Below are 19,948 nucleotides of genomic sequence, written 5' to 3' on the forward strand. Positions count from 1 at the left end.
TTTCACTTGTGGTGAAAACAACTGAAATCAAGTGAAAACAACTGAAATCAACTGAAATTAAACTGAAATAAAGTGAAATTCAAGTGAAATCGTGTGAAAATCAAGTGAAAACAACTGAAATCAAGTGAAAACAACTGAAATCAACTGAAATTCAAGTGAAATTTAAGTGAAATCAAGTGAAAACAACTGAAATCAAGTGAAATTCAAGTGAAATTGAGTGAAATTAGAAGAACCAGAGAATGGTTGCAGAGAGGGAATGGAAGGATAAGAAATTTCAGGTGTTTGGAAGGGATTAGAGGTGGAGAAAAAGCCATGGAAGATTGATTAATTATTTGGTAATTGCTGGTCCATCTGAAGCCATGAATTTTTGTATGGGTTAGGATAAGAGAAGAAAGTTCTGGTTTTTGTTCTGTTTTTGTAATTTTCTCTCTCTATGATAAAGACAAGTTTCAGAACTAACATATGAAAAGAACTGGTATGGTCCCCATACTATTTATTGGTTTTGTCTGTTCAATAAATTTACTTGTCACAGAAACATAGTTTCTTGCCTTTTCTGTAGTTATTAAAATCAAACATTAAACCGGATTTAGACCTGTTTGGCAAATAGTTGTTAGCTATTAGCGAATTACATTAACTGATTGTATAAGCTTGGTAAAATTTAGCCGATTGGTAATATCTGTTTGTAAAAATGACAAATGAGGACATGGTAAAACTTTTATTTGAGGTTAAAGAGTAGTAATTAGGGGTAAAAATGTCCATAAAAAAGATGGAGCAATAAGCTAATTTTGGACCTAATAAGCTCGTTGTTAGAGATTTGACTAGTCAAACTCTTTAAAGTGGCTCAAATTTCTAATTTTATTCCAAAATGCTCTTTACTAAATTGTCATTTGCCTTATTTGGTAAAATTTGGTCTGTTCATACTCGACTCTTTAGAAAAATTGATGAGCTTCAGCTTAATATCCTGTTTGTGAGCTGCTCACGAATTTGTTCGTTAATTTTGTTAATGAATTTCTCTTGCGAACAACTCATCGATTATGGTCATTTGAAATTTCTTTAACACAAAAACCACGTAATTATGGAACCTACAAAACTATGTTACCGTACATTTCCCCTTTTATAGGAATATTATTATAAAAAAAAAATCGAACCAAACTTGCTCGCAGAGTGTTCATGAACATTATAATCGAGTTTGCTCATGAACCTATAACAGAGTCTGCTCGCAAACTTTCGACTCGAATTTCCTATGTTCAAGGTTTGCTCATTTATAAATCGAGTCCAACACGGTTGAGATGAACATCAAAACACTCATGGGTAGATCGGTTCATTTATAGCTCCAGTTTTTGATGGAAAATTTACATGACACAAATTTTTACATGTGTACATATAACAATTGTTTTGATTTTTTTTATATATATAAATTTAATACGTAGATAAATAAGAAATTATTTTTTATTTATATATATCACGTATTAAAAATTGTATTAAAAATTATATTATATCACTGCTTTATTCCTAAAATCAATTTTGTGACAATAAAATTAAGTTCAACTATGCTTGTCAATAAAGTTATTAATATTATAGCCAAATTTTAGGAATGAAACAATTTTTCTTTTTCTAAGAAAAAGATTTTTCATAATTCTTTTTACTACGTGTCGGTATGAAATGAACAAAAAAATGATATGCAATAACTATCATTGAAATGTTGCATTTGTGCACCAATTGATTTGACACGTCATAGTTATAGTTGTTTTCTCTTATCAAATTTGGGTCGGTGATTTTAGGTGCTCTTTGACAAAACTGAAAATTAAGTATTAAAAAATAAATACTAATTTTTAAGTGTTAAATATTATAAGTTCTAAAAGTATTAAATGATATAAGTGTTATAACAATATTAGTTGGTAATATTTAATTTAATATGTTAAGTTAAATATTTTGATTTATCAAAATAAGTGTTTTTTAACTTAATTGACTAATTTAAGTGGTGAAAAATAATCGTTATCAAACATACTTAAATTAAACAAGTGTTTAACATTTTAATTTAAGTGATTATTAAAATTATCAAAAAAGTCTAACTATTCTAAAAAAAAAATTATCTAATCGAAGAATCGAAAAAAAATAAAGGGAATTAGGATTCAGAAAAATCTTATGAAAAGTTATATTTCTATACACAATTAACTTTATAATATATTAACAATGTTAACAATGTTAATAAAAATTATACTAATAATAATATTTCAGTAGCTACAAATTATTTTATTTTTTTTAAATAAACATGGATGAAATCTAATCGGACCAAGTAATTCAACTGGGACTGGATCAACTGATTCATAATTAATTTGGCGATTTGAGTTCTTATCGATTTTTAAAGATAAAAAAACGAATTACTTTTTGAAAATGTGACCGGTTTCAGTTGAATCGAGTTGATCCAACCAATTCAGTCTGGATCTAACAACTATGAATTTTATTGATACAGAATTGATCCTAGTGATCAAGGACATATAAATAGAGAATTTGTGACTAGCGGTGCATTTCACCCTTTTATTACTTAACTTTATTTTCTTATAATAAAGTAGAAATTTGGCACATCATATGACATCAGTTGTGTTCACATGGATCCTAATAACAAAATGAATTTGGTTATTCACCGTTAGATCTAAACTTATTTTAGAGATTCGAATCTCCACCATATGATTTAAATGAGTTTAGATCGAACGGTGAATGATCAAATTTATTTAATATAAATGAATTTGGTTATTCACCGTTAGATCTAAATTCATTTTGGAGATTCAAATCTCCACCATATAATTTAAATGAGTTTAACTCGATCGGTGAATAATCAAATTTATTTAATTATTAGGATATATGTGAACACTATTCTGTGTGACATTTATTTAAAAACAACTCACATTTTTATCTAAGGGTAATTAATTTATTAGTCCCTATATTTTGACAAAATACACTGTTTAGTCCCTATATTTTTAAAAACACACGATAAGGTCCTTAATCTTTTTCTCGATGAACTGTTTACTCCCTAACGTTTTTCTCGGTGAACTGTTTAATCCATGTCGTTAGACTCTCATGAAGATTCTGTTAGTCAATTTGGATTTGAGTCAAAAATCTATTTAAAATAAAAATATAATGCCTTAACTACCCTTTACCATAAAATCAAATATATACGACCATTATCTTCATTGATTCTCATCTCTGCATTCTTCTTTTCTTTTATTTTCCTTTCCTTTAGACTCTACTGCATCTGAAATCAACTTTGAGTGTTCTTCTTAATCGTTCAGATTCATAAGGATTGGGTCTGTGTTCTTTTGCTTGTTCTCCATACAAATAGCTTCTTTTTCTAAATTGTGAACGCGATTTGTGAGAGAAAGACATAGAGGTGTGAATTGCTTTTGACCGATAAATAGTAAAGGGTAATTTAATCATTTCTGAATTTATAAACGGTAAAAGAAAATACATATATTAGATGTGAAATCAAATCATTTTACTGAAAAATATTAATTATAGTGACCCAAAACTTTAATACAGTCCAATTATTTATTTGACTATTTTGTAGGAGAAAAAGTTGACCAAATTTAATGTTGTGGAGCCCATAAACACTATGGGTTTAGATGGGCTCTACTACCTAAGCCCATTATTTTAGGTTATGCTACATACCAAACATTAGAAATTGAAAATTTATATGAAACTATAGTTTTTAAAAATTATTTAAAATTCTTAAAAAAAATAAATATTTAAAATTATATCAAATTATTATTTGAATTATGATAAACTAATCATTTTTAATATATTTTAAAGAGTTGGATTTATAAGTTACGAGTTTAGGATATATCTTTTAAGATTAGTATTTATAAATTGAGATTTAAAATTTATAAATTAGAATATAAAAACATTCCTAAAAATATAAATATAAATTGAGATTTAAATGAAGAAATCGAGAAGCATATCCGTAGCTCAGTACTGCTGTCCTTACTTGCCTTTTTCACTTTTTAGCCGTCGAAGCGTCCCGCTATTACTCATGAGAACTCGAGTAAAGGTGGGCCCGGTGAATTTTGAGTGACGAGCAGTGTATATTCCATTTGTTGTTTGTTTTAATGGTATCTTTAATAACTTTTTTTACTCTTCGTAATTTATTTTTTGTATTCGTGAATCATGTATTAGATATAACATATCTTTATATAAGGTTTTATTTCTTATTGTTTTCGTATTACCATTGTACTCATATTATCTAATGAAATTTTAGCATTTTAATAAAAAAATATAAAAACATTTCTAAAAAATAAATATTATATTTGGAATTAAGTTTTATAATTGTAATTTTTAGGTGACTTTCATGTAAAAAGCCTAATAATAAATATTTGGATAAGTAATAATTTAGGGATAAAGTACCAAAATAGCTTAAGGTTTTTGGGAAAGTATCAATTTAGGCTCAACGTTCAAAATAGCATCAATATAGGCTTAACGTTTATAATATAATATCAATTTAGGCTTAACGTTTACAATATAACATCAATTTAGGTCTCACGTACAAAATAGCATCAATATAGACTTAACGTTTACAAAGTAATACGAATTTAAGATTAACGTTTACAAAATATATCCAATTTAAGCTAAACATTATAATTAAATTAACCATATTATATTCTTTTCCTATTAACTTTATAGGTTATCTTTTTATTTAGTTCTATATTCTTATTTACTATAATACAATTAATTAGTATTCTTGCCTATTAAAACCTTATATTTGTTTTTCATCAACCATTTCAATTTAGGTCTCACGTATTAGATTTTATATTATTTATTATTAATATTATTTTACATAAGCAATGAAATTTAGTAATCATGTAATGAAAAACAAATATAAGATCTTAATGTGCAAGAATACTAATTAATTATATTATAATAAATAAGAATATAGAACTAAATAAAAAGATAACCTATAAAGTTAATAGGGAAAGAATATAATGACTAATTTAATTATGACGTTTAACTTAAATTGTATATATTTTGTAAACGTTAAGCTTAAATTCGTATTATTTTGTAAACGTTAAATCTATATTGGTGCTATTTTGTACGTAAAACCTAAATTGATGCTATATTATAAACGTTAAGTCTAAATTGATATTATGTTGTAAAAGTTAAGCTATTTTGAACATGGAGCCTAAATTAGTACTTCCCAACAAAAATCGTTAGAACTATTTTGGTACGTGACAGTAATTCACTGGTTACTGTGTTTTTATTAGGTTCCGGCGAGTCGAAGCAGGAAAAGTTGAAAATGGCGATAATGAGAGGAGAGCCGTTGCTGGCGAAAGTGGCTGCGCTTGCTGTGTATGTGATTTTTCCGGGAGCGATGGTGGCGACTCTGATCTATTCTCCGCCTCGATATGGTTCTTCTAAGGAAAACAAACCGCCCAAATAAGATCCAATTAGGCTTTGTTCTTCCTGGTTCGTATTTCTTTATTCTCCACTTCGATAAGTATTCCTTTCGTGCTTAGGATTTAGGTTTCAATTTTTGATCATGTATCGTTTGTGAGTTTAAATGATGAATATCCATGACTTTTCTTTTCTATAAATTATAATCGGAGGGAGCCTTGATTTCGATACTTGCTTGAATAGATTCAGCTCTACATTGTATTGAATCGCAAACATTATAGATTGGATTTAGGCCTGGATGTTCAAGTTTTACTTCAATTATCTGAATTTTAATAGAACACTCACTGATTTACCATACAGTTTGCACAACAAGTGTGAATTTCGAGAATGGAGAATTAGTAAGACTAATCTAGATTTTTCTGTTGAATAAATGGATAAAATTGAAGCCAATTAAAATTTGGGGCCTCGGCTTCGCAACTTTTCCTTATAATAGTTAAATAGAATCTCTTATTGGCAATCCTAGATGACAGCTTCTCCTGTGGCTGAGCTTCACTTTGAACCAGATTTTTCCTCAGAATAAGCATTATTTAGTTAAAAAAATCCCATTGTAATGCTAATTTTAACCATGTTAGAGGGCGTACAAATACACACAATGCCGGATCCAGGATTCAGTGATAAGGGATGCTCAATTGAAATTTTTTGGGTGCATTTACTCTAAAAATTTATAGCTCCATATAAAGGTTTAATAGAGTTTTCCAGTGACTAGTGTGTACTCGAGGCCTGTCCAACTCCGCCTGGATCTGTCCTGAATACAAATAACCCGATGGTTCAATCATCTACTCTAAAAAAATTATAGCTCCATATAAAGGTTTAATAGAGTTTTCCAGTGACTATTATGTGCTCGAGGCCCGTCCGACTCCGCCTGGATCTGTCCTGAATACAAATAACCCGATGGTTCAATCATCGGGTTTTGTATTAGATGTCAATATCTAACACGCATTACATCTGACACCAGTGTTTCAAACACCGGTGTTAGAACAGTTGTTGCAACTTTCTCAAGGAAACAACATCTGTCAGTGAACCTGGTTTTTGCATTTGAAACTTGTGTTTTGAACACCAGTTTTGTACGCACTCTGACAACCTAGACAAGATTATTAGGCGCGAAATTTTTTTAACCATTCCTCACTTAAGGAATTTTCCTCAAAAGGCATTGTTCTGAGGAAAAATCCCTTTGAAGCTTCTAAACGTCTTTTACAGCTAATAGGCAACACTTTAAGTTCTGTTTATTTCTATTACGTTATAATTGTTGATGTTATTACTATTCATGAGTTCTTGCTTGTATCTAGACTTACATATAGGACACGCAATTAACATATCAGCTTGGCAGTTGGTTGCGGTTTGTTCGGGGTGTATGGCTGATGTTAAAGCTTGCCATTAGCTTTGATGGCTATAGGAGCCCTGTATCATACTGCCACAACCAGTGGCGAATACAGGATTACATCGCCGGAGCCAATTTTACACTAACTAGTAACTGCACCTTTTTTGGGGCAATTTTTTTTTTTCAATCTCATTTTACATTTTTCTCAGCTAAATTTTTTTCAGCAGATGCTTTTGGGGGGCATCTTGCACCCCAAACTCTCAATTTGACGGAGACAGGTGATTCCAAAGCCGGAGGCCCCCTTGGCACCCCTGTCTCCGCCCTTGGCCACAACGATAGTCATGCTAAGTTTTGCAAGTGTGACAAAGTTTTTTTTTTTTTTTTTTGTGCTGCAAATACTTATGACTTTTTTCAGCCGATACTTTTGGGGGGCCATCTTGCACCCCAAACCCTCAATTCGATGGAGACAGGGGTCGGTCGGAACTATCGCTGCTAGGGGTGATTCCAGAGGCCCCCCTTGGTGTCACGGGGCTAACTCGGTGTCGAGCCAAAGCCCCGTGTGGCGCCTCGACTTCCCCAAGTCTCGGCCAGCCAACTCCTACCGAAGGGTCCCGTCAATGCCTCTGTCGGTATTCCGTCCCGGAAGGGTCTCCCTGTGGGGCGAGCCTCGCCCTAGAATGGGCTCGCACTATGGGGCACTCACCGGCCCCCATAATGTCCGTAGGGTTCCACCCTACGGAGACATCCGCCTTCCTTCCTGAAGGACGTATGCCCGACTCTCCTAGTCTCTAGCAGACTAGGGTGGATCACTTAAGCCAGTACCGATTACTGACTCCGGGGGCGGCGGAGATCCATACGCCCGGGTAGCCCCTGTCACCCTATAGTGTTTCTTATACCAACTCGGGTCCTCCCGTCCGCGTACGTTGATATGCTCCATACGCCACACAGCTTGCCAATAGGGTTGAGTTTGCCTATGGCCAAACTCCCCCCCTTACACTTGGCACCCCCTGTCTCCGCCCTTGGCCCCAACGATAGTCATAGTGCTAAGTTTTGCAAGTGTGACATAGTGCTAACCACGTTTTCTGCTGTCTGAACCTTCAAACCATTCCAACTGGCTGCCATAACGAAAATATATGGACATGTCTATGAATTTTAAAATTATACAATTGTATGCTTAATTTATATATAATGCATCAAAAAAAATTACATAATAGAGGTTGTGAAAGTTTATAGAAGATAATTTAGAAATATTAGGGATTTAATGAACATGTGATTAGCATGGATCCACTTCTGAAAACACTATAGGAAATTATTTTCCAAATTTTAAGAAACAAGTTTCCAGTATTTTTAAATTACAAAACCTGAAGTTTCAGAGAGTATCGAAACGTGAAACTCTATAAATTAAAAGTTTCATTGCAACATAGCAATAAATTGATAGCAGTTTAGTTCACTGTTGTTAGAATCTTAGTTCACAAATGGAATCGTACGATTTCGAGTCGAATCTATAGGTTAATCTAAATTGTAACAGAATTTTACGATTCGCGATTCGAATCATACGTTTTGATTCAGCTCTATTTCGAGTCGGATCTTCATCAAAAACTTCAACAACACTAACTACTAAATCCACTATCCTCTAGTCCGATTGTTATTTAGCAAGTTAAAAGAGTAAGAAGCTCAAACTTCCATCTCCACTAAGTTATTAAACAGAGTCCGATTTGTAAATTAGTTTTATTAGGATTGTATTTGCATTAGATTAAATTGTAAGTACTTGGTTGATATGATTTCTTTTCTTTTTTTACATTAAAATTGCATTTCTAGACTAATATTTGATAATATTTTGAGTTCAACATGGTAAATATTTTATTTTTTTATAATATTTATGAATTTGAACTGAATCTTACAATTCGATGAATCGTGGATTTCGATTGACGAGTCGAATCTCGTTTTGACAACTATGGTTTAGTTTCTTTTTTCTGTTGAAGTTTGAGAATCTTCTCATTTTTCTGCTACAATTCACCCAAATAACTTACTAACTTCAACTTATTCTATTGGTGCAGGGGTGTAAGATTTTGTAGGTGGATTTTTACTCTTTCTTGTATGATTGTCCATGTAATAATCCTCAACTTAGGACCTGGATGAGTAGGTAGTTTATGAATGAAAGCTTCAATGAAAGAAGTTTTTGTTGGATATTTTCTGCTCAAAACTTGCTCCCTGTCAAGTAAATCAAAGCTGCCTTTTCTCATCAATGAACTGATCATAATGTTGAAGGTGTGCTCTCTTCTGGTTCTGCTCAGCTCAGGTCAGGTCATTTTCAAACCGTATATTTTCGTTTGGAATTAAGGGTCAAGCGATCTCTAAAGTTGCACATTTTCATATAGTCTAAATCGAAGTTTAGATATGAATTCAACCAGTGGCGGAATCAGGACCCCAGATGACTCGAGGCTTAAACATATCAGTAAAAAAAAAATTCAAAACGTAAAAAAAAAATTCGAAATTAACCGTGCGGTTGACGGTAAATTTTCAAAGTCCAGTCCGCTAGGACTAGGCAAATTTTTTTTAGCCCCCAACGTGTTAAAACTGTAAAAATGTTATTATTTTTTTTAGAAACTAGCATTGAACTAAAAGAAAATTAAACATGTTTACTTTTTTTAATGGTAAAAACATAATAAAAATGAATATTAAATATGTTCACTTTTTTTTAATGGTAAAGACATTAAAAATGAATTCAAAATAGTTATCAAAATAAAAATAAAGAGTCCATTTAAATTAATTAATAATGGTAAAATGTTTTTATAATTATTGAAAAATAAAACTAAAATAAATAAAAACTTTTTAAAAGAAAATGAGGTTGGAGGGAGTTGAATATATGACCTCTCAAATAGAAGTATGTATCCTTAACCATTTCATCTACCTTTAAACATTGAAATAATACTAAATAAAGTCAATATAATTCTCTCCAAAATATTACCAGACACCATTACTAAATTTTTTTTTTCTCAATTTTCCGGTAGCTTGCCTGGGCTCGAGTCCACCCAACCCCCCGATTCCGCCCCGGAATTCAACTATGAAATTAGCAATATTTGATAAATTAGTATAAATATAATCAGTTTTAAGACAAACTTATAAAATCTGATGTTAATTGATCAAATATTATATATACTCAAGATTTGTGCCAAGTTCTAGTGAGAGAAAGCTTCTCTCTACTTTTGCAAAGCTTCTACCTCCTTTTTCTTTTTAAGTATCCATTTTTTCAGCTCCCCGCCATCATTATTGTCGCGGCTCAACTGATCAAGAATACTTTCTTCCTTCTCCCATTTATGTTTTAGAGTTAGATTTTAGCTTCATATCTACTTTTTCTTTTTAGTTTGAAGTCCATATTCCTTATCGAACTTCTTTTTCCGTCAGATCTACACTTGCTAGCTATACTTCTTTTGTTTATTCTATTTCCGATCTTTAGCAAGAGTGGAAAAAGTTCATCTTATCCGTAGATGTAGAGATCTACGTGGTTACAAAAAAGAAAGGACTCAGATCCGAACGTCTGAAAGAGCCTCAATGAGAAGAATAAACTACAATGTTTTTTCAACGGGATTCGACTTACGAGAAGGATATGATTCTTATTTTTGTTGTATTTGTACATTTGTTTGTTTTTATTACTCTTTGTAGTCTATTTTTTTCAATTTTATGGATCTTGTACTGGTCTTACCCTATATGGGTAAGAGGTCTTATTTCTCTTACTTGTTATGATGTATATGTACTTTTTATTAATATATGACATTTTTCTTAAAAAAAAAAAATCAAATATATTAATTTTGCAATTGAGTTAATATCTAAATCTCGATTAATAATCTCAGTTGTTAACTTTAGGGCCTTGTTGACCCTTCATTCTATAATTTTATTTTTGTTGATTAAGCTACTGATATTTCGAGCTTTTTTTTATCAATTATAACCATACAATGCCAAATTAAAAAATGTAATTTATTTTATTTGTATTTTTTAATAAGTTTTTTACATTTCTAAGTAAAAATTGTAAAAACTGTAATTCGAACTCAAATAAAATGAAATTAATTTTTTTTATTAAAGATTGGTTAGCGAGGAAGGGTAAGCGGCGGACATCCCAGCTATGCTGGCACCCCCACCACAGACCCAAAAAAGCCCCGAACCAAATTTATTAAAAGAGTAAATAAATGTCATAATACAAAAAGAAAAAAGAATAAAATGAAGCTAAAGAATTAGGAAAAGCGATAAACGCAACGTCCTACACGATCATGAAAAAAGACCGATCCACAAAAATCTGGGACAACATCCCACCAAGTCGAAGCTGTTGCCGTCCGTCCATAATTTGCAAGCGAATCCGCAATATGATTTCCTTCACGAAAAATATGAGAGACCACAAAAGCCACAGAATCGGTCTGATTTAAACAATTGAACCATTTTTGTCTAAGCAACCAAGGGACCGAACAAGATTTAGATTTGAACATCTGCACAACATACATTGAGTCGCTTTCAAGCCAAATTTTCCGCCAACCTTTGCTGATAGCCATGTCAATGGCGTAAATAGCAGCAGATAGTTCAGCAAGATAAGCAAAGGAACTTTCAATCGGAAAGGCAAACGCACCAAGGCACATGCCAGTATGCGAGCGATAAATACCTCTGCAACCCGCAGGACCAGGAGCACCCATGACAGACGCATCAGTATTGATCTTAATCCAATCCCTCGGAGGTGGTTGCCAAAAAATCGGAGTAATGTGCGGAGCCTTAGCAAGACGCTTTTCAATCCCGAGCTCACCTAAGATTTGAAGTTCAACTAGCGAATTCCAAACGGAGCCCCGTCCAGTGTGAGCAGATTCACGAACAGCTCCCCAAATCCGTCTCAGCGTGATGGAAGTATCAACCCTCTCATCCTTAAAAATGGACCTATTACGAGCAAGCCATAGAGCCCAAATTGTATTAACAATTGCAGCCGCCCATAAATCAGCGATTTGAGTACTGAAACGTTGAATAACAGCATGATCAACTAGATTCTTAAGAGTCGAGTCTGTGTTAATTCGTCTTCCAAACAATGAGCTAACACCATGCCAAATAAATTTGGAAAACCGACAGGAGACAAAAAGGTGGTCCAACGTTTCAGAATCTAACAAGCACAAACTGCAACGAGAAACAACTTGACAGCCACGCAACTGAAGCTGATCATGTGTTGGCAAATACCCAAGATAAGCCCGCCATCCAATAAGCGAGTGTGCAGGAGGAACACTTTGACACCTTAAAAAACGACTCTAAGGCTGTTGAGTAGGAGGAAATCTAAGCCAAGTGTACAAGAGCTTAACAGTTAAAACCCCACTCGTAGCAGGCTTCCAAACACAAATATCAACATCGTCCCTACCCCGCCTAATATTCCGCAATCTATTCTTCACATCCGCAGGTAACACGGGCAGATTGTGCCAATTATTACCATCCAAATAATCCTCCACCAAATCAAAACAACGACGCTGTTGACTAGCAGATAGGCCAACCTGTGCAGCCAGTGAAGGACGCATCCAGGCCCCATTCCAAAAATTAAGTTCAGAGTGCTGACCAATCCACCAAAAACAGTGATGCTCAACTTCAGAATAAATGGATTTTATCGAGCCCCAAATAGAAGAATTCATGATATAATGTCGTGACTGTCCCGCTTTATTGAGAAAACGAGTTCTAAGTAAGTTAAAGCAGAGAGACTTTTCTTGAAGAAGACCCCAAGCCATCTTTCCATTCAACGCTTTGTTTAGAATAGATAGATTCTTGATTCCAAGACCTCCATCCTTGAAGTTTTGACAACAAATTTTCCAAGGGACAGTGACAAGCTTCTTGCAATTAATGGACCCAGACCAAATAAAATTCCTCATATGCCTAGTCATACGTGTAAGCAGCGCAGAGGGCCACTTATAAATGCTAAAAGAGTGAATGAAGCTACCAGTAATTACAGAATTTACCAGAGCCACTCTCCCAGACATAGACAAACAATGCCCTTTCCATTTAGCAAAGTGAGCAAGCACCCTATCCATCAAACTAGTCAGATGTCGTGTCTTTGGTAAACCAAAAAACAAAGGGACTCCAAGATAGCGAAATGGAACAGACCCTTGACAAATACCAATAATATCAGCAAGACGATTACCACGTCCAGAAGAAACAAAGGAGCCCAGAAATAATTCAGATTAGTTCCAACTAACACACTGACCCGAGATAGATCCATACAACTCAAATACACCTTTAATAACAACTAGATTACTCGAAGAGGCTCTGCAGAAGAGAAGAATGTCATCGGCATAAAATAAATGAGTCGGAAACACCTTTGCAGAAGTATATTGCATTGGATCAAGTCGCCCAGTATCCACGAGGTGAAGCAACCAACGACTAAGAAAGTCCTCGGCAATACCAAACAATATAGGAGACAGCGGATCGCCTTGTCGAACCCCTCTTGAACATCTGAAATATCCACTAATGGCTCCATTGTTCAAAATTGAAATCCGAGATGCAGATAAAACATTCAGAATCCAGTCTCTGAATTGAATAGAGAAACCAAAAGCGTCCATCACGGCAAGTAAAAAATTCCAATTTAAAGTGTCAAAAGCTTTCCTGATGTCAACCTTCAAGGCTAAGTTCCCTCCAAAACACTTTTTACGAAGCATATTAGTGCCTTCAGAAGCAAGTGAAATGCATTGGTGAATACTTCGTCCAGGAATAAATCCAAATTGATTCTGAGAAACAATGCGAGATGCAATAGAAGCGAGTCTATCAGCCAAAATTTTTGCAATTATTTTATAACTAAAGTTGCTCATTGCAATAGGCCTATACTGATCAAGAGATATCGCACCCTCCACCTTCGGGATAAGGACCATAATACTGGAGCACAGGCCAGGATGTATCATGCCACTCATAAAGAAGCTTTTGACAACAGCAAACACATCAGCACCAATAATATCCCAAAAAGACTGAAAAAAGACCCCAGAAAACCCATCAGGTCCAGGAGAACTACTGCTATCCATGGCAAAGACTGCCATACGAACTTCATTCATATCCGGACAACGAGTAAGCAAATCATTATCCAAGTCAGAGACAAGATGTGGAACAACCTCATAAACTAGATCATAATTCTGCGGTAAGACCTCGTCATTTTTAAAAAGACTTGAATAAAATTCATCAATATGCGTCCCAATTTGATTCGGATTAAAGACCAGCTCATCCTCAATTTGAAGCACCGAAATCCCAGAGGCAGCAGCTCGAATAGATGCCATACGATGGAAGAAGCTGGTATTTCGATCTCCCTCCTTAAGCCATCTAACTCTGCTCTTGTCACGCAAAAAAGCCTCCTTTCTATGCAAAATATTATCCAAGTGTGCATGAGCATTCATCTCCTCATGATGTAGTTCAGGAGTAAACCCATTCTCAGAGATTTCTGCCTGCACACGGGCCAGATCCGTCTCAGCATCAGTGAGACACATATCAATGTTACCAAAAACCACTTTATTCCAGTGACGAAGCACCGGCCGAAGTCGCCTGAGTTTATCGCATAAAGCTTGCATAGGAGGTAAGCTAGGATGCATTCCATTCCAAAAATCAGCAATCACCTCCCTAATCCCCAGATGCAGAATCCACATAGACTGAAATCTGAATCTAGAGATAGGGCTATAGAATCTACTAATATATTATATAATTAAGAATTATAGATATAGAATATTCTATTCTAATCGAAATATAATAATATAAAAATGAAATAAAAATTCGAATTAGAAGAAAAAAAATAGGTACAAATATTAAATTGAGGTGCCCCATTCGATGACAATTCTCAACAATTTACCCTCCATTTTTGTGCATTTAGTGGGCTTAGTATTTCCGGCAATTGCAATGGCTTCTTCATCTCTTCATGTTCAAAAAAACAAGATTTTTTAAATGAGATAGGGCGATTCCCCTTGGAGCAGCTAAACATCAAAGGGCAATGGTCAGAGTGATGTCGCGGCAAAGCCAAACTGCAAATCGATTCCCAGAAGTCCGAGAATAAAGCAGATAATAAAACTCTATCCAGACGACATTCAACCCGCGCAGAGCCAGACCTACCATTAGACCAAGTAAAGAAGGCCCCATGAGTAGGACCATCAACAAAAGAACCAGAATCAATAAAATCACGAAACTCCCTACAAGGACGCAAAGCAGGAGCCCGTCCTGATTTCTCATGAGATCCAAGGACAGAATTAAAAGCTCCAAGAAGCACCCAATGCCCATTCAACCTATTTTGATGAGCCAAAATATCATCAAACATAGTGACACGTCTATTTGCCCAAATGCTCCCATAAACAAAGCAGACAAAAGTATTTAAATTAGACAAACTCAGAATAACAAATTGTTCGTGTCTGAAACAAATATTGGTAACCATGGAAGAATTAATCTTTGCAAAAACCCATAGAGTTGGAAGCTCCTTATTGTTCATAGCAATTAAAGACAAACCAAGCCTTCTCCAGAAGGCCTCATTAACAGAACTGAACTCCACCATAGGCTCAGCTAAACAAAGAAAATCCGGTTTATGAAGAGAACACAAATGATGCAAGTAACCCTGAGTATCCCTATTAAGAATACCCCTACAATTCCAGTAAAGAAAGATCATTTAAAACGGACCGGAGGTTTACTGGCTCGTTTGTTTCGAGCTGGCAAATTCTCCGTTGTTGTCATAATTTTTTCCCTCCGCCTTACTTTCTTAGTGCTAACTGTGTTCCAGCTATTGTCATCATCCTCTGCCATATCAGCCCAGGATTTAGTACGGGATGATGATTCAGATGCTGAATCAGCTCCCTCATATCTAGTGAGAATATTGTCCATTCCAGGTGAATCTGGCCTATCAGTTTTATCACAACTGAATTCATCCTCCTTCCTAAGTTGCGGGCTGCCAGGTAGAACAACCTCCACCACACAACCAGTATCAACAGGAGGCCTAAGCTCAGAAACAATCCGTGAAGTGGCATGTTGAACAGGCACCTCGGTCTGAATTGCATTAGGCTTTTTCACAAACTTCCTCTCCTGTGAAACCATTGTACGTTTTTTTTCAATAACCGGAGCCTTTAGAACCTTTTCCAATGGTTTTTTATTTTTCCTGCAGTCATAAGCCATGTGGCCAATGTTTGAACAAACTTTACAGAAGCTTGGTAATCTCTCATACACCACATCAATCCAAATTTGTTTTTCTTCTCTCTCAATACCCATTTTAATAGGAAGCTCATTCATCAAATCCACATCAATTAACATTCTAGCATAATGACCAAACTCACCTTCAAGAGTGGTATTATCAAATCGTATAAGCCCTCCAATACCCTTTGAAATATCTGAAAGAATTTGAGGATCCCAATACTCCCATGGAAGAGAATATAATCTAACCCAAACCTAAGCATTTGTAGACTTCTCAGCATAGGGGTCAAAGTCCGGAACCCATGGTTGCAAACGGAAAGTACCTGGCTTAGTATTGATAATGCCCCGCGCTAACAACTGATTCTTGATCTCTTGGGATCCCAAAACCACATGAAAAAAGCCTCTCCCGATAGATATCAGTCGCCAAGAATCCTTCAAACCCCAAACCTTTGTTAAAGTTTCCTTAAGAGAAAGAACCTTCCATGGGGCATCTCCTTTGTTTAAGATTAACCTGCCAATCAGAGATGAGGAGCAAAGGGCCGCACGCCTATCATAGGCAGATTGAGAAATTCTAACCGACCGAAGACCGCCAATATCAGAAATCACAGCAGACGAGCAAGGAGTCGGATCCAGATTCCCAGCAAGGACCTTCGTAAATGACCTGCCCTGCACCGCCAAATTAGGCTTTCTCAAAGGATCCTGTGAAATCGAAGCAATCTGTGGTTGCGGGATACGCGATTGCGAATTATGAAAAGGGGCCTTTGGATTAAAGAGAACCTCTATACCGAGGTAGTTATCTAGATAATCCATGGTGGATAAAGAGTGATTCCTAAATGATTTGGAATTTAGTAAGGAAGGTTTTGGAGTCTTTTTAGGCAGATTTTAATCTCCATAACTTTATAGGATACTTCCTTTTCTTGCTATAATTGATTTATAATTTAGTAAGGAAGGTTTTGGAGTTTTTAGGAAGGTTTTAGTTTTTCTTCTAATTTTCCTTAACAGTTGCAAATGTCAAATTGTATTTCTTCCTGGAATATGAAATTGCATATCCAACGACTTGATGATCAACAAACCTGATCTTACGGTGGTACTTGGTGACTTGTGAGAAGATAGCTCTGAAAAAGAGAAGAGAGACAGATCTGAGAGAGAGAGGATAGATCTGAATAGATCTGAAAGAAAGAAAACAGATCTCAGAAAGAGAAGACAGATTTGAAAAAGAAAAGAAAGACAAAAAAATAATATGAAAATATTTTCACATACTCTTTATTTAATTTCTTTTACGAATAAGAAATAAGCTTTTCAAATAAAATGAAATTAATTGAATGTTATATTCAAAACTGATTTTATTTATTTTTTTCCTTTGGAGTTAAATGTGTGAAATTATAAATAGTTTAATGTAATAAATTGAAATATTAGAGGTTTAATTAATAAATTTTGATGTTTTGATCTTGTATTATATGCGGGGTAAATTGCACAGACGGCACCAAAATTTAGATTTTTTTTTCACTTGGAAAAAGTGAGTGAACTAGTTCTTATTTTAATAATATAATTCCTGTAATTTGATTATAAAAATGTGTCATATAAAGCCAAAATATGGCAGGATAAAGGATTGGGCCTCCTCTATTATAAATTATAATACATAGAGCACTCTGGTTTCCAAGAAATTCTCTAATAATTTCTCACAGATTTCCTAGTCATTGAATGATCAGTGGATTCCCAATTACATTTTGTTTTTTTCATCCCCAATTATTTATATTCTATTTAGAGAGCTAATCTTATCATTTTAAATAAATTCGAGGGTCAAAAAGATACTTTATAAGTTTAGGGATCAATCGGATTTTTTGAACCAAATTCAGAGAGTTAAGTCGTAATATAACTTTATTCCTTCTAATAATTTTCGTGTTTTTGTGTTGTATTTGTGTTTTTTTTTCATATAATGAATATATCTGACATTTGATATAGGCTTAATAAATCATTTGCCTCCTGAACTTGTCCAAAAAGCTTTATTGGCCCTCTAAACTTTTAAAGTATTCTGATAACCCCTTGAATTTGCATAAAATGTTCAGTTAACCCACTGAACTTGTATAAAATGTAATCAATTCATCACTCGGTCGTAAAAAAATAAGTTAAATGCGGAAGATGTATTGTACGAGTCTTAAAAAAAGTAAAACGACCAAAATCAGGGTATGCAGTTCTAATATTAGGGAAGACAAGTTGTATAGTTGAATAAGTAATAACTTCATTTTTAATCTATTTTTTAACTATGTAATAACATTCTAAGATGCGTGGAATACATCTTCCGTATTTAACTTACTTTTTTACGACCGAGTGATCAATTGATTACATTTTACGCAAGTTCAGGGGGCTAACTAGACATTTTATGCAAGTTCAGGGGGCTATTGAGATACTTTGAAAGTTCAGGGAGCCAATCAAGCTTTTTGAACAAGTTCAGGCACAAATGATGTATTAAGCCTTTTATATAAAAAGGAATTGCATGTAAATAGATAATAATATAATAATTTATTTATTTAAGGTTGAGTATGAATTTTGGAGATTTTCTTACCTTCTAGTATCATATAAAAAAATCAAGAATTGGAGTGAATTGTTAGATTTTTTTTTTTTATTATTGAATCAAATTTTAACTTTATTTTATATAATTCTTGAGATTTACTTTAGGTCTTTGTTTGGATAAAGTGTAATTAAAGTAAAGTAGTTGTAAGATGAAGTAAGTGAGTTGTATGAAATAATTTGTTGTGTTCGGATGGAAGGTAAGGTAAGTGATGATTTAATAATGTAAATATATATATAATTATTTTTATATCATTTCATTTATATAAATAAAATAAATGGTAATTTCGGAAAAAAAAAAAGTTATGTACCATGATTCTCCTCTAATTTGGGGTGTAAAGAAAATTATCCAAAATTTACCGTCACATACCTTAATTTACTATACTCTTCAATTGGGTAAATTACACCCATGACCACTGAACTTTACTATTTTAACATTGTGGCCATTGAACTTCAATTCTTAACATTATGGGCACCGAACTTTACACTTTTTAACACCAGTGGCCACTCAACACCTCAAAACGACCGTTGACGGCCTCAAAATAAAAAAATCAAAGAATTAATGATATTCTAAGAAACTTTAATTCTTGAAAATTTTCGTTTCGAGGTTATTTAGGTGTTGTTTGGTTAGAATAGAGAAAGTAAACTTTTAGAGAGAGAAAGCTCCAAAAAATGTGATTTTGGAAAATAAAAAATGTGGTTTCATGGTAAATGTCATTCTGAACAACTTTAATTCTTGAATATTTTCATTTTGAGGTCGTTAACGATCATTTTGAGGAGTTAGTTAAAATTGAATGGTCACCGATATTAAAAAAGTGTAAAGTTCAGTGGTCATACCGTTAAGAATTGAAGTTCAGTGCTCATAATGTTAAAATGGGTAAAGTTCAGTGGCCATGGATGTATTTATCCCTCTTCAATTACACCTCCAAACAAATAAGGTTATCTAATTACATTTAACCTCACTTACCTTCAAATATCATCATCCAAACAATTTCTTTGGATTTAGTTTCGATTTGGGATGTCGATTAAAAAGATTTAAATTGGATTCTGATTTTTTTTAGGACCGAATTGTATTATTGATTATATGTGATACAACTAGGTATGAGTACGGTCCATTACAATTCAAGGATTTTAAAATCTCCAAAATTATATCTAATAAAATAAATAGTATAATTTAGTTCGGTTCTAAAGAAAAAGTAAACGGATCAATCCGGTTCTGGATTTTTTTTCCTAGATATTTGATGTGATTCTAATCTCCGTTATATTTATTCAATATTATTATAAATTTAAAAATCTCTAAAATTATACTTAATTAAGTTAAAGGTGTTGAAAAATTTTGAATAAAATTATATACAGTAAAACCTCTATAAATTAATACTCGATAAATTAATAAATTCTTTAAAATAATAATTTCTTCTGGTCCCGACTTGGGCCAGTTCAAAAAATGATCAATTTTAATAAATTAATAAGATA

General features: G+C 33.7%; 1 long non-coding RNA gene across 2 annotated transcripts; it reads left to right on the forward strand.

Annotated features, from left to right (window-relative positions):
• Positions 1-5,203: 5,203 nt before the first annotated feature.
• LOC136234911 (uncharacterized) lies at positions 5,204-10,551 on the forward strand. 2 transcript variants are annotated; one of them, XR_010691537.1, is made up of 3 exons: positions 5,214-5,454; positions 8,818-9,059; positions 10,166-10,551. It is a non-coding gene; the product is annotated as an uncharacterized lncRNA (long non-coding RNA). The 2 variants fall into 2 exon arrangements; XR_010691536.1 differs by lacking the exon at positions 10,166-10,551 and having other exon boundaries at positions 5,204-5,454; positions 8,818-9,006.
• The last annotated feature ends 9,397 nt before the right edge of the window (positions 10,552-19,948 follow it).

This window comes from Euphorbia lathyris, chromosome 7 (genome assembly GCF_963576675.1).
Source record: "Euphorbia lathyris chromosome 7, ddEupLath1.1, whole genome shotgun sequence".
Lineage (NCBI taxonomy): Eukaryota > Viridiplantae > Streptophyta > Magnoliopsida > Malpighiales > Euphorbiaceae > Euphorbia > Euphorbia lathyris.